Source organism: Schistocerca nitens, chromosome 3 (genome assembly GCF_023898315.1).
Source record: "Schistocerca nitens isolate TAMUIC-IGC-003100 chromosome 3, iqSchNite1.1, whole genome shotgun sequence".
NCBI lineage: Eukaryota > Metazoa > Arthropoda > Insecta > Orthoptera > Acrididae > Schistocerca > Schistocerca nitens.
The window spans coordinates 293,871,701-293,885,346 of record NC_064616.1 but is presented as its reverse complement, the minus strand read 5'-3'; the positions used below and the strand labels follow the sequence as shown (position 1 = coordinate 293,885,346).

At 39.0% G+C, this 13,646-nt stretch overlaps 1 protein-coding gene and 1 long non-coding RNA gene across 2 annotated transcripts in view; both read left to right on the top strand.

Annotated features, from left to right (window-relative positions):
* The window catches only part of LOC126248262 (uncharacterized), a 173,253-nt gene that overhangs the window by 20,952 nt on the left and 138,655 nt on the right, over positions 1–13,646 (top strand). The gene's annotated exons all lie outside the window — the stretch shown is intronic.
* LOC126248268 (uncharacterized) overlaps positions 12,403–13,646 on the top strand; it is a 28,731-nt gene continuing 27,487 nt past the window's right edge. Inside the window, exon 1 of the long non-coding RNA XR_007545442.1 lies at positions 12,403–12,620. This is a non-coding gene — a long non-coding RNA (uncharacterized LOC126248268). The remainder of the gene's footprint in view (positions 12,621–13,646) is intronic.

Here is a 13,646-nt window from a genome sequence, read left to right as displayed (position 1 = left end):
CGTAAATTTAGGATGATAGGTTCAAGGCTTCACCTCCCTGTCAAAGTCTTATTTCGGAAACTTTTCAGCGTGCCCACACTGAAGGGGCACAAGCGTTTCAGTGTCTGTTATCTTGACTGTTTTTTTTCCCCACATAGCTTGTTACCTGTGCACAAATTAATTCTATCGGATTATATTGACAGTGATTTGTAGATAAACGCAAAACTCTGTGACCACATTCACATGCAAGAAAGTCAAGTTTGTACATTCTGTTGCGTGACTTTTACAAATTAATGAGCTGCAGGAGTTCAGCACTAGTCTGGCTTATATTGTCTGGAGTATTTTTATTTTTCAGCCAGAGCACAATGTGCCCTTTCCTGGTGCTCGTACTTGGTCATTTCTCTGTACCGTAACGGGCTTGGTAGTTACAACGACCTACTTCAAAGCAAGGTATGGCAAGAATTGTTCAGTGAACCACTTCTTGAAAGTGACAGCGTTCATATCCGAATGGTAGTCACTACGGTTTTTATTACACCTAAATACGAGTTTACTCTCAGAAACCAAATCAGAAGAAGGGCCAGCATGCAGAATAACTAGGCGAGAACCTTTCCCTATGTGTACTTTAAAACCGACAGTACCGTAACTCAATTTCCATCGGGTCTTCATGGACCCATGTTTCATCAAGATAACATTGTAGAACTACCACGTCATCTTTTGTAGTGCGTCTTTATAAGGGACATGATTCGTGCAGCTTCTTTGTCACTTCATTCAAATAAAAACTATTTTCTTAACGTATTTGAAACCAATGTCTTTCAAAATTCTTTGCATTGACGAAGTGCTACCTTTGAGGCCAGTTTGCTCAGGCATAATTGTAACAAGTTCTCGTGATGTTAGGTATTTCCTCCTTGTATACATTTCAGACACGGAGAGCTTTAAAAAATCGTTTTCAAAACCAACTATTTGTGTTACAGCCTTCTCGCGATTTCGATGCTGTCTGGCGACACGAAAAAGAATTTTCCTGAGGTTTCTATAGTTCCGACACTTTCGTTTACTACTCTCGGTACAGTTCTTTTCCCGATAGGTGCTTCTGCAGTTCCTTCTTGAGTCTTCATAATGTCAAAAATAGATGTACCGGTCTCAGGTTCACATTTCAAACAGTTATAAACGCGGGACATAGACCTCTTCGACTTCTTGTGAAGCAGCTACATCTGTATCTACAGGACTATTCCGCAATTCACAGATAAATGCCTGGGAGAGCGTTTATAGAACCACCTTTCAAACTATTTTTCTATTGTTCCACTCTCGAATGTTGCGCGGGTAACACGTACACTTTAATATTTCCGTGTGAGCTCTAATTTCTCTTATTTTATTATTGTGAGCATTCCTTCTGTGTAAGTAAAGTATTTTCACACTCTGAGGAGAAAGCTGGAGACTGCAATGTCATGGGAAGATCCTGCCACAATGAAAGACGCCTTTGTTTTGATGACAGCCACACCAATTAGTGTATCATATTCGCGGCAGTCTCTCCCCTATTCCACGATAGTACAAAACGAGCTGCCCTTCTTTGAACTTTTTCGATCAATCCTACCTGCCGTGGATCGCACACCGGACAGCAATATTCCACAAAAGGGCGGAAAAGCGTGGTGTAAGTGGTCTCTTTAATAGAGCCGTTGCATTTTCTAAGTGTTCTACCAATAAATCGCAGTCTTTGGTTTGATTTCCAAACAACGTTATCCATGTGATGGTTGCAATTTAAGTTTTTCGTAATTGTAATCCCTAAGTATTTAGGTGAATTTACAGCCTTTAGATTTGTGTGTTTTATCTCGTAAACCGAAATTTTGTTGATTCCTTTTAGTACTCATGGGGATAACTTCAGACTTTTCATTATTTAGACTCAATTGCCACTTTTCTCACCACACAGCCGTCTTGTGTAAGTCGTTTTGTAATTTATTTCAATTATCTGATGACTTTATAAGACGGTAAGTCACAACATCATCTGCAAACAGTCTAAGAGGCTGCTTAGATTATCTCCTAAATCGTTTATTAGATCAGGAACAGAGGAGAGCATGTAACACTTCCTTGCAAAAGCCAGATATCACTTCTGTTTTACGCGATCATTTTCCGTGGATTACTACATACTGTGATCTTTCTGACAGGAAATCACGAATCCAGTCGCTCAGCTAAGACTTCATAGGCACACTTGTGAGGAGCTTCACGTTTATTGCAGTCACCTGACATATTCATTTGGAAATCATACTAATACATTTACAGATACACGTTCACAACTATTCTACTACATCAAAGTAACATCGACGTCTCAGTGAATAATTCGGTCGCTCTGTGAATGAAACTGCATTGTCGCTAAATACGGCAACAGCGCAGCACGATGGAGAGAGAGTCTCGCAGTCTACTTTGTAACTTGCGGCTAGCCGCTCAAAAAGGGGAAAAGTCTTATTAGCTGGTAGCAGTTAATTTCGGGGGATGCGCAGAACGGCTGAAAATAGGGCCACTGTCCTACATGACACGAACTATAGTAGTGGTACAAAGTACCCTTCGCCATGCACCATGTGGCGGCTTGCAGAGTATGTACGTAGAGGTAGACAATCATACAATCATGCTGATACACTCAGTCATCGTCTCCGAACTGTTCCTTTTCTGAATGTAGTACATAATGCTATAAAATGTGTTCATATTCTATCGCAGTTAGCGTTTTCTTGACCTTAGATTGTCAAATCCTCGTAAAATTTACGATTGCAGCTGGCATCCCTTCGCTCTTCCCGCTAACCAGAACACATGAGCGACACGTGCTCTTTAGTACCTTCATAGCAAACATTGCTGTTAGCAATGGTTGAATTATTTATTGACCGACTCTGGTGGTTTGCTGAGACTGATGCTCTTGTCGTAAATATTAACAATGTTTAGTCATGGTGTGCCAGTTTTCTAATAGTCAGCATTTTTGTTATATAGCTTAGAATTTATCTTAGTGTGGCATCTTTGGTGAAACATTAAGCAATCACAGTTAGAATAGTGTTAGTTTATATCACACTGCCCCAATTCAGTGTTGATCACATCTTTTGCTACTGAAACTAGCATAATATGGATGGTGCTCAGTTTGATTTTGATACTAACATACTGTGTGGTTTGCTCGAAGAAGCTCACAAAGTCACAGACAATGGAAAATTTAGTGAAAAGGAAGATAGTGATCTGTAAATAGATGACAGTGATGTAGACCCAGACTTTGAAGCAGCAAATGAGGAGAATAAGGCATCAGAAAAATAGTCCTTGGGTGACAGTGGAAGACCGAGCTAGGTCATGCTTAGAGAGTGATAATAGCTTCTACAGCTGAAGATTCTCTGCTCATTTCGTGTACCTGTGGAGTTATAGTAATTGGTAACTAACGTATAACATTAATTATAACTTCTTTTCCTATAACATTTCAAGCAGTCATTATAGTTTATAAAACAGGACTTTTCTACGTATTTTGTATATAACATACCACTGGAGCTCTAATAATTGTAATTAACTAGTGCATAGCATATAAATTATGATGTCCTTTGAATAAAATTTGGAGTCGTAGAATTTACGATGTTTTAGTAGCAATTCAACATTTTCCCCCCTTTAGTGCTCTCACGTTAAGCTCAACAAGGGGGTAACACTAACTACGAAAAATATGCCCATACAGTAATACCACCTCTTCTCCAATTCACTGTTGACACTACACAAGACGGCTGGTAATGTTCCCCATGCACGTGCCAAATTCAAATCCTCCTCCACTTTTGTAGTCCTGTATTCCTCAGTTTCATGTAATATTACGGTCCATAAGTAAAAATTATCAATATACCGTCAAATCCTCCTATCGGTTTGCCACAGTGCATATGGTGATTCACCACACGAAGTCATTCGTTTCCAGTCATCCACTGTCCAGTGACGTGGCTTATTGGGACCTGCTCGACCATTCTACCCCATTCTTTTCAACTCCCTACGCACTGTCAGTATGCTAGATGGGCTGATAGTAGCATTTTGGAGCTCACGAGTGATTCCTTCCGCTGATTTCATGCCATTTTTTACAACCGCCCTTCGCAGTTCCTGTCTGTCAGTACTTGAGGTCTCCTAGTCTTGGTTTAGATGCGGCTGCTCCTTCGCGTTTCCACTTCACAGTCACATTAAGTTCGCGTTTTCTGATTGTAAAGGAATATAGGTCAGAATTGGCAGCACGAAACCTGAGAGTGCTAAACCGTTAGTCACATATAGTATATTAACTGAGGGCAGTTTTGAGCAATTGAAACATGAACTGAAGGTAGACGATTGGCCGAATATAATAAAAAATCTTGATGAATGATTCTCTAAGTTTTATCTATAATTAAAAATACAATAGATGGGCATCGTCCGTTTGTCACAAAAATAGGCATCCCTAGCAACAGACAGAAACTTCAGCACTCTAACAAGTGGTACACTCAAATGCTCGAGCAAATAAGGATACTGCTACTTATGCACAAGAATAAGACTACTAAAAGTGTGGAAGCCAGGGGACACTATATGACCCATATGAAGCTGTTCAAATATGAAACAGAATCAGCTAAATGTAAAGTAAATGATGAATATATCACAAGCTCAAAAAACAATTGTCAATCAACTTGGAATATTATAAAGTCAATATGGGCAAAGGGCAAACCACAGCCCCAATAGATTGCAGTGCCCTTAACCAATGCCTTACAAGCTATACCAGCACCCATTCTTCATTTACCACAAATAATTCCAATAATTGTTCAGCTGCTGTGTCTCAACTTAAGCAACGAAAACCAGCAACCAAAAAATTATCTTGGTCAAAACTCACCTCAAGTAACATCATCAAATCTATCAATAAACTTAAAAACTCAAAAACAGAGGATTACTATAGGGTTAGTGGCAATATTGCCTTTGAAATCATGATGCCACTAACATATCTGGCGAATCGTATTCTCAATGAAGGTGTGTCCCTGAATGTCTGAAAATGATGGTTACACACCCAATTTACAGGGTGAATCACTAACTATTGCCACCAAGAATAGCATGATAGGAACTGAAAAGCTTGTGGGACAAAAGTTGCATGGGACTGTGGGGGCCGGAATATGACGTTGGTTTTTTGTTGCTAGGTGGGGTCGCGTCAGAGATATGAAGGTCAACTTTGCTTTTTTAAATGGGATGTATAGTTTGGTACTTATTTTCTGATAGCGGCTATCCAGATGAATCCAATGATGTGTAACAGTAAGGTCTTTGAAGGTCAACAAAGGTCACAAAGGTGGCATGAACATCCCTTTACAGAAGGTGTTCAAAGAGATGAGCATTGATATCAATGCAGTGCTCGAATCTTCTTATCGTGGATAGAGTGGTATTCCTTATCACACCAGCACTTATCGAAGCATATTTAAATGTACGACGTGTAGGGTGAGTACGTTGAGGATATCTTTCAGTGTATAAGGCTCTAGCTCTTACTGAATTTCGTGGGCATTCTCCGTAAATGAGAAGCATATTGACTTGTTCTTCGAAGGAATACATCACTCACATTCGCTTGATTCGACGATACTAGTCCTACCGTCCCTATTAGTGTTGTATTGCGAAACCGTCCAAATGGTGTTTCATGTCAATGGCACGTTAGATGGATACCACGTATTTGGCGAATATTTACTATTTGTACGATATGCGAGAGAGCGTTGTCAGATTATGTGCTTCGATAAGTACCGATGTGATAAGGAATACCACTTAATCCACGACAAGAAGATTGCAACACTGTATTGATACCAGTGGTCATCACGCCGAACACCTTCTGTAAACGGACGTTCGTGCCACCTTTTTGACCTTCGTTGATTATCAAAGACCTTACTGTGACACATCATTGGATTCGTCTCGATAGCCTCTATCAGAAAATAAGTACCAAATTATAGCATCCCATTTAAAAAAACAAAGTTACCTTCATATCTCTGACGCGACCCCACCTAGCAACAAAAAACCAATGTCATATTCTGGCCCCCGTTGTCCCATGCAACATTTGTCCCACAAACTTTTCAGCTACTATCATACTTTCGGAGTTATTCTACGTGGCAATAGTTAAGTTACTCACCCTGTATAAGAAAGGTGAAAAAAAGTCAGACAATTATAAATCCATATCAATAATTCCTATTACATCAAAAGTTATAGAGAACAGTATACGTATGCAAAATTACTGTTATTCTGAAAGTAATAAACTACTGAGTAACAGACAGTTTGGCTTTCGATCTCAGCTACCAACAACAAAAGCAGTAGGGTGTCTCCTCAGTAACATATACGAAGGATTTGAGACCAATAAACTCTAAATGCGAACATTTTAGGTTATTTACTTGTTTTGAAAATCAAACTGCCTTTTCTAGCTGCTAGGTTATTCTTTACCATGACTGTTATTGGTATCAAATACAAGTGTAAGTCAATTATTATCCGCAATTTAGCTATATGTTTGTTTATTTTGGTAGTACTGTCGTTTTACGTTGATGAGGCATGCTTTGTTTATTTGTTGCTATATCTTTGCAATTTTCAAGCTGCTAGGTTAGTTTCATTATCGGTGCCGTGCTGTTAATCATGACTGCTCCGCTGTCTATTTGCACCAAAGAAGAGCTACGTTCAGTGATTCGTTTTTTTGTGGTCGGAAGGCGTATCAGGGGCAGAAATTCATCGAAGAATTTCGGTACAGTACGTGAACAGTGATTTGCCACAACGGAGTGTCTACTAATGGATTAAAAAATTCCGAAATGGTCGCACAAGTGTTCCTTCCGCACAATGAAGGAGTCGGACGACCGTTCACCGCCACAAATGAAGAAGCCATTCAGCGTTCACTTGAAATGATTCTCTTAGACGGACGATTAACTATTGACGAAGTGGCACATCGTTTGCAAATTAGTCACAGTTCCGCCTACGAAATCATCCACAACAGACTTGGGTTCCATAAACTTTGTGCAAGATGCGTCCCAAAACAACTCACACAGTTGAATAACAAACGTTCTTGGACATCTGCAAAAAACTTTTGGGTCACTATGGTAACGAAGGGGACAACTTCATAGACAGGTTCATTACCGGTGACGAAACATGGGTCCATCATTACGAGCCGGAGAGTAAACGACAGAGTATGGAATGGAGACATCCAAATTCGCCGTGCAAGAAAAAGTACGAGATCCACACGTCTGCAGGAAAACTGATGCTTACGGTTTTTTGGGACGCACAAGGTCCAGAACTGGAACATAATGGGGAAAGGGGCACAGCAATAAACAGTGTACGTTACAGAGAGATGCTTACTGCCAGGCTAAAGCCCGCAATTCGAAGCAAACGAAGAGGATTGGTGTCAAAAAGGAGTTGTGATGTTGCACGACAATGACCGTCTGCATACTGCTGCCCACACTGCTGAAGCACTCCAGAAACTCAAATTTGAAGTACTTGATCATCCTCCATATAGTCCCGATCTTGCCCCTTCTGACTATCCCTCGTTTTGTCCACTCAAACAGGCATTAACGGTCCGTCGATTTGCCTCTGACGAAGCAGTGAAAGAAGCCGTGCATTCCTGGCTCGCAGCTCAACCGAGAATCTTCTTTCATGAGGGCATCTGGAAGCTTGTACAACGATGCACCAAGTAAGTTTAAACCCAAGGAGACTATGTCGAAAAATGATGTTCTTGTAAGTTTCCTAATTTGATTACTATAAATTTTTATAACTACTTTGCGCATAATAATGGACTTACCCTCGTAAAATAACGAGTTCACTGTTACCAGTCACTGTTTATTCATATTCACAATCCCTTTTCGTAGGTTTAAACCTCCATCACCTGGTGGATTTACATGTGCTAGTGTGACACATGTGTGGGTTATGTTATGATTTTGGGGTAACTTGTGGCACTCTCTGCTTTGGGCAAAGGTTCCTTCCTCTGTGATAACACATCACATGTAAATTGTTATATTTTGTAAACAAACATGGTTTCTGGAAACTAATTGGTGGTTCTTTAGACCTAGCAGTTTCCAGACACCATCTTTGTTTACAAAATATGTCAGTTTACACATGATGTGTTACCACAGAGAAAAGAACATGTAACCACTGGAGACAATGCCACAAGCTACCCCAAAATCGTAACAGTAGACAGATATATCATACTAACACATGTAAATCCACCTGAAAATGGAGATTTAAATCTTTGAAACACCTCGTGGATTTAAATAAACAGCGACTGTTAACAGTAAACTTGTTCTTTCATTCAATACCAATAAACTGATTTGCCCAACACTGTTAGATTTAAGCAATTTTTTTGATTCTGTCACATGTGCATATATGATAAAAAAGGTAGAACATTATGTGTTGTAGATAAGCCATTACAACTATTTCAGTCATACTTAAGCAACAAGATACAATTAGTAAAGGCAAACAACTAAATGTCAACACCCTTGAAAATAAAGATAGGAGTTCCACAAGGGTTAGTGCTTCGGCCTTTCCTGTTCATTGTGTATATCAGCGACTTGCCAATATACATGCCATGTGACGAAGTCCTGGATGCTGATGACATGACACAAATTATGGATGAAGAAAATCTGCAAGATGTCTCAGAATACCACAAAGAGGTAACTGTAATGAGCAGTGACTGATGCAGGGCCAGTCTTTTAGCTATAAATAGAATAAAAGCTCAAGAAATTTGCTTCATCCTAAATACATCCAAATAAGATAGAAAAATTACTGGGGTTCATTTAGATCAAGAAGGTACATAGGATAAGCTTACAAATTATCTATATTGCAAACTTGCTTTTACTCTGTTCCTACAGCACAAGCTGAGACACATTATTAGCAAAAATTTATTAATTCCTGCATACCTTGCTGTTTTCAAACACAACTGCAGTATGGATTAATAGTTTGGGGTAACTCAGTGGGTTCCAGTACCACCTTCAAGTGCCAGAAGAAAGCAGTTAGATGTATATTAGGCCTAGAACCAGCACAAGGCTGCAAAAACCCTGTTTAAAGAACTCAAGATAACGACACTGCCTAGTATGTATATCTACAACTGTTTAATACAAACTAAAGAAAACGCAAGCAGTTTTAAGTTAGTATCCCAAGTCCATCTCCATAATACTTGAAGTAATAGTGACCTAGATCTTCCATACTCGAGACTGACATTAACACATAAGAACCATAAGTACCTATGTTTGAAATTCTGCAACGATCTCTCAAAGACAGTGAGCGATCTACCCATGAATAGTTTTAAGTATACAATAGTAGTTTGGTTCAAATGTATGCCATACTACTCAATTTACGAGTTTCTAAATAGTGACACACAGGAGGCACAAAATAAGCAGTCGGTAACTACATTATCAAGTATGCCTATATGTGTGTGTTACAGTAATGTATACGTGTTTACACATTTTCTACATAGTACTTAAATAAAAACATAATTGCTTAATGATACAATCATATATGTGATTAATATAATGTATTATTCCTAGTTATTACTATTATATTAACAATGTATAGTATCACCATCACTTTAGCATATATATCTACTTTATGTAATTATATTTTACTGTTTTATGTATTAAACACACCAATGAAACCAGTTGTATGGAAAATATATCGAAAGGCAAATAAAGATTCTATTCTATTCATCATCAGCATTCGACTTAGACAGTTTTAGAAACACTGGACTCGCATTCGGGAGGACGACGGTTTAATCCCATGTCCAGCCATCCTGATTTAGTTTTTCCATGATTTTCCTAAATCACTCCAGGCAAATGGCGGGATGGTTCCTTTGAAAGGGCACGGCCGAATTCCTTCCCCGTCCTTCCCTAATCCGATATGACCGATGACTTCGTAGTTTGGTCTCTTCCCCAAAAACAACAACAACAACAACAACAGCTTTAGACGGGTTGAAATGTGCCCGATGGATTTGTTACTCAGGTGACATCCAGTGATTAATCTACACCAACCCATTCTGTTGATACTGCTTAGCTACTGACACTGCGTACTTTCTGCTTTCATTTATACTGGTACATCTGCTTCTCGTGACATCTAACTGTCATTTCAGCTTTACATAGATTCAAATTCGTTTTCGTCAGAAAATCCAAGACTTTCTCGTGGTAAACGGAATAATTCTGATGCATCTCACTTAGTTCTGCACACTTGTATTTACACAATGGACACAAAATGCTATCTCCACGTACCTTTTGGTGACAGTGACTGCTGAAATTGTCATGTCTAGAGGTACTAGAATTACAAATGTTACACGCAAATTTCAAAGCACCATTACTCAGATTTTTAGTATTAATATCTCTTTGCAAGTTACTGTTGATACTGGATGTTGCACAACAGCCCACGCAAGTATATTCAGCCATGTTTCGAGGATCTGAGAATGGCACTGCAAGCTTAGAATACAGTGCAGATGCTGCAGTAATTCAGTGGACGTTTACATCCGAAGCACAATGACAGGTACCAAGAACCTAAAATAGCAGTAACTTAAACACCAATAAACAACACTCAGCAAGAATCAAGGCACAGAGCATTACAACGGCACAAAATCACAAACTTTAAGCACTCGGCTTCATGCATTGCTGTGGCTGTACGCCAAGACAAGGTGTTTCTTAGGTTTTTGCTTGGTTTCCCCCCATCTGGTCTACTGATGAGACCGGGGCCAAGTACAATATTTCGTTGGCCCCATCTAGCGTGGCATGACGTCACTAGGTAGCTAACAGCGACCACACATGTAGCTGCACGCTTGACAACACGCTTGTGCAAGTGTGCTTGCCCAAGCATGCTTGATAGTGATTGGGATAAATTTGCGCAAGCGTCAGTACTGTACAACCACTTTGATGCTTGATCGAATTTCGAATATGCATGCTTGTGCAAGCGTTCAAGCGTGTGTATGCTTGAGCGTGTGTACCAAGAATAGGGAGGCTTGTGCAAGCGTTTGTCGGTGATCTGGTTTGATTTAATTTTTATTTGGTCCTGTTAAATAACGTTCTGTACAAATGTTGTACTGTATTGTAGGTCAGGTCATAGAATACAATATCACTCGTACATGGAGAAAGAAGAAAATCAACAGTTCTGTGAGGTAGTTTCCATAGCGTGTCTATCACGAATAGTTAATACAGGAATGATGTTTTCGTTTCTTTAACCACTCTAGTCCACTAATCTCGTTTACTCCCCTTTATTTTAACACAAGCAAAAAGGTTGCCAAAGCCAGCTCATCGTCGTCTCAGTTCGGCATTTTCTTGTGAACAAACTAATGTTTATATAAGCATGCTTGAACCGTATGTAAGCGCCAGAAATCTGTGCATTCTTGCTCAAGAACGCTTGAGCATGTCAAGCATGCAGTTACGTGTGTGGTCGACGTATGATACTGCAAAGAGAAACGTTAACTCGACAGAGTGCTCTGCACTCGACAAAGTAGTTTTCTGATTGTTTCGTAATCTTTTTAGATTAATTATCGAGTGAATCAGCAAAACGACGTGCAATAACATTGAACACAAAACCAACTACATAGTTCATAATTTATTTTCCAGATTGGCATATCGTTATAAACGGGCAGACAGGTGTATGGTAATGTCAATAAAGGAAGTACTTGTTCTAAACAAAAATGTGGAAACAGCCAATTTCGTTTAGCAGGCTTTTGCGACCATCTGCCAATTCAGGTGATTTAACATTTCCTTGGCACTCATCTATGGGTCAAACTAACTTGTGACCAATCGCACTGCCTTTTTCATAGATGTTTAATATCCGCAGTTAGTCCTGCTTGTTATGGGTCTTGCACAACTGCGCAGTATTCTAAAATTGGACCTGCGAGTGATTTGTCAGCAATCTCCTTTGCAGACCGACAGCACTTTCCCACTATCCTACAAATTAATCTTTTATTGACGCTATTGTGGAGAACGTGCAACATATTTGCATCATTAATTAATAATGGCACGCATTAGTCTAGAAGAAGGCGAAGCCACGTTTAACATAACACGTCAAACAATTTTGTCAGAGGGACAGAGCCAGAAGAAGTCGCTCCTGGCATAGAAGACGCGTTGACATACAGAGTGTCCAGCGAATGAGTCACTGTTTCAAAATTAAATATGTCAAAAAATAATATCGATGGACGACTGCAATGAAAGGTACGTTTATTGTGAATTTTATAAAAAAATTTCGAAATAGTTCAAAAAGCTGCTAACAGATGACGCTGTTCGCTATGCAGCTCGAACAGTATCAAAGTGAACAATTTAAGTCTTCCTCTGCAAATAGTATTTGCAGTCACATCACAGCATTTGAAGGATTGGGGAAAGACAACGGTAACACTCAAATTTGAATTTTTCAGACCAAGTACAGTAAAGCAATGATAACCCCGATGTAGGCAAGTTGATGCAACGACTTTGTCTAATTGTTGACAGATGGCAGCACAATGTTGTTTCGTTTATGTGAGAACCCACACACTCTGGTGAGAGACAATGAAAACACATACCTTCAAAATGGAGGCAATAGCTGAAAGGAGTGACACAAGTTGTGGTCTTTCTTCCATTGTAAGTGAATTGTGTGGTGATTCCGACAGTTTTAATGCCGACATTAATGATTCAGATTCCAGTTTAAACCAGGAGATGAAAGATTCTACGAATATTAATTCCAGTACATATAAGGTAAGGTTTGTTTTGACATGTTATTTGCTGGATGTCATTCCCTTTGTGCTGGATGGTTAGGCAATGTGTTTTTATTTTTGTCTTGAACTGTTTTACAAGCCCTTTTTACCAAGATACAATCAATACGCCTTTTAATAAAACTACTTTCTGTTGTGTGAATCAACTTTGTTAACAAAAAAGAGCATACTCGTACTTTTGGGTTACTATGTCATTGATGAAGTTATTGGTTTAACAGAACTTTTTTCAAATTGCACTTTCTATACAATAATATGTCTTGACTAAAAGGAAAAGGTCCCCAACCGTGCATGACGTCATCGCCAGTGGTCGTACTGCTGCGCGAGACGCTTTCAGCTGCTAGCCTATATTGATCTTGACGTTCATAAATAAATAAATAAAAATAAAAAAAATATCCGATACATCAAATAATATTTTTTCTCTTATTTTTACGGTACACTGCCCTTTTCGTAAGATCACATTGAAACTTAATTTGAAGTGAAATTTTGAATTATCTGTACAAATACGTGTTTCGGGAAATCAATGAAATGTTTGGAAATTCGATAAGCAATGAGTTAGTATTTATAATTGCACAATTATTTATTTTTTGTGCTGAAAAATACAAAAATCTTCACAGAACCAAATTTTCAGTAATTTTTCTCATACTCTTTGCGTGTTGTAACACTATATTTACAGTATCAGTGACCCTTATTATTTATAAAATAAGCCCCTGATTATTTTAAAGAATATTGACCTCGGGACCAAGTATACAGTCGATGATTTCATGTACTGCGTAATTTGCAGTACAATCAAACCCAACAAATATATCGCCAACAAGTTGCTACAACATGCACAAAACAATACATTTCTTTGGCACCTTTGGTGAAGAAACAACTCTCCCTCTCCCCCTCCCTCCCCAAACGTAATACCTAACATATGCAGCATAAGACTGAACATCTGCAAACTGAATGACAGACATTGTATCATCACACATCTCAGAACATAATGATACCCCCATGAACTTCACTGTAA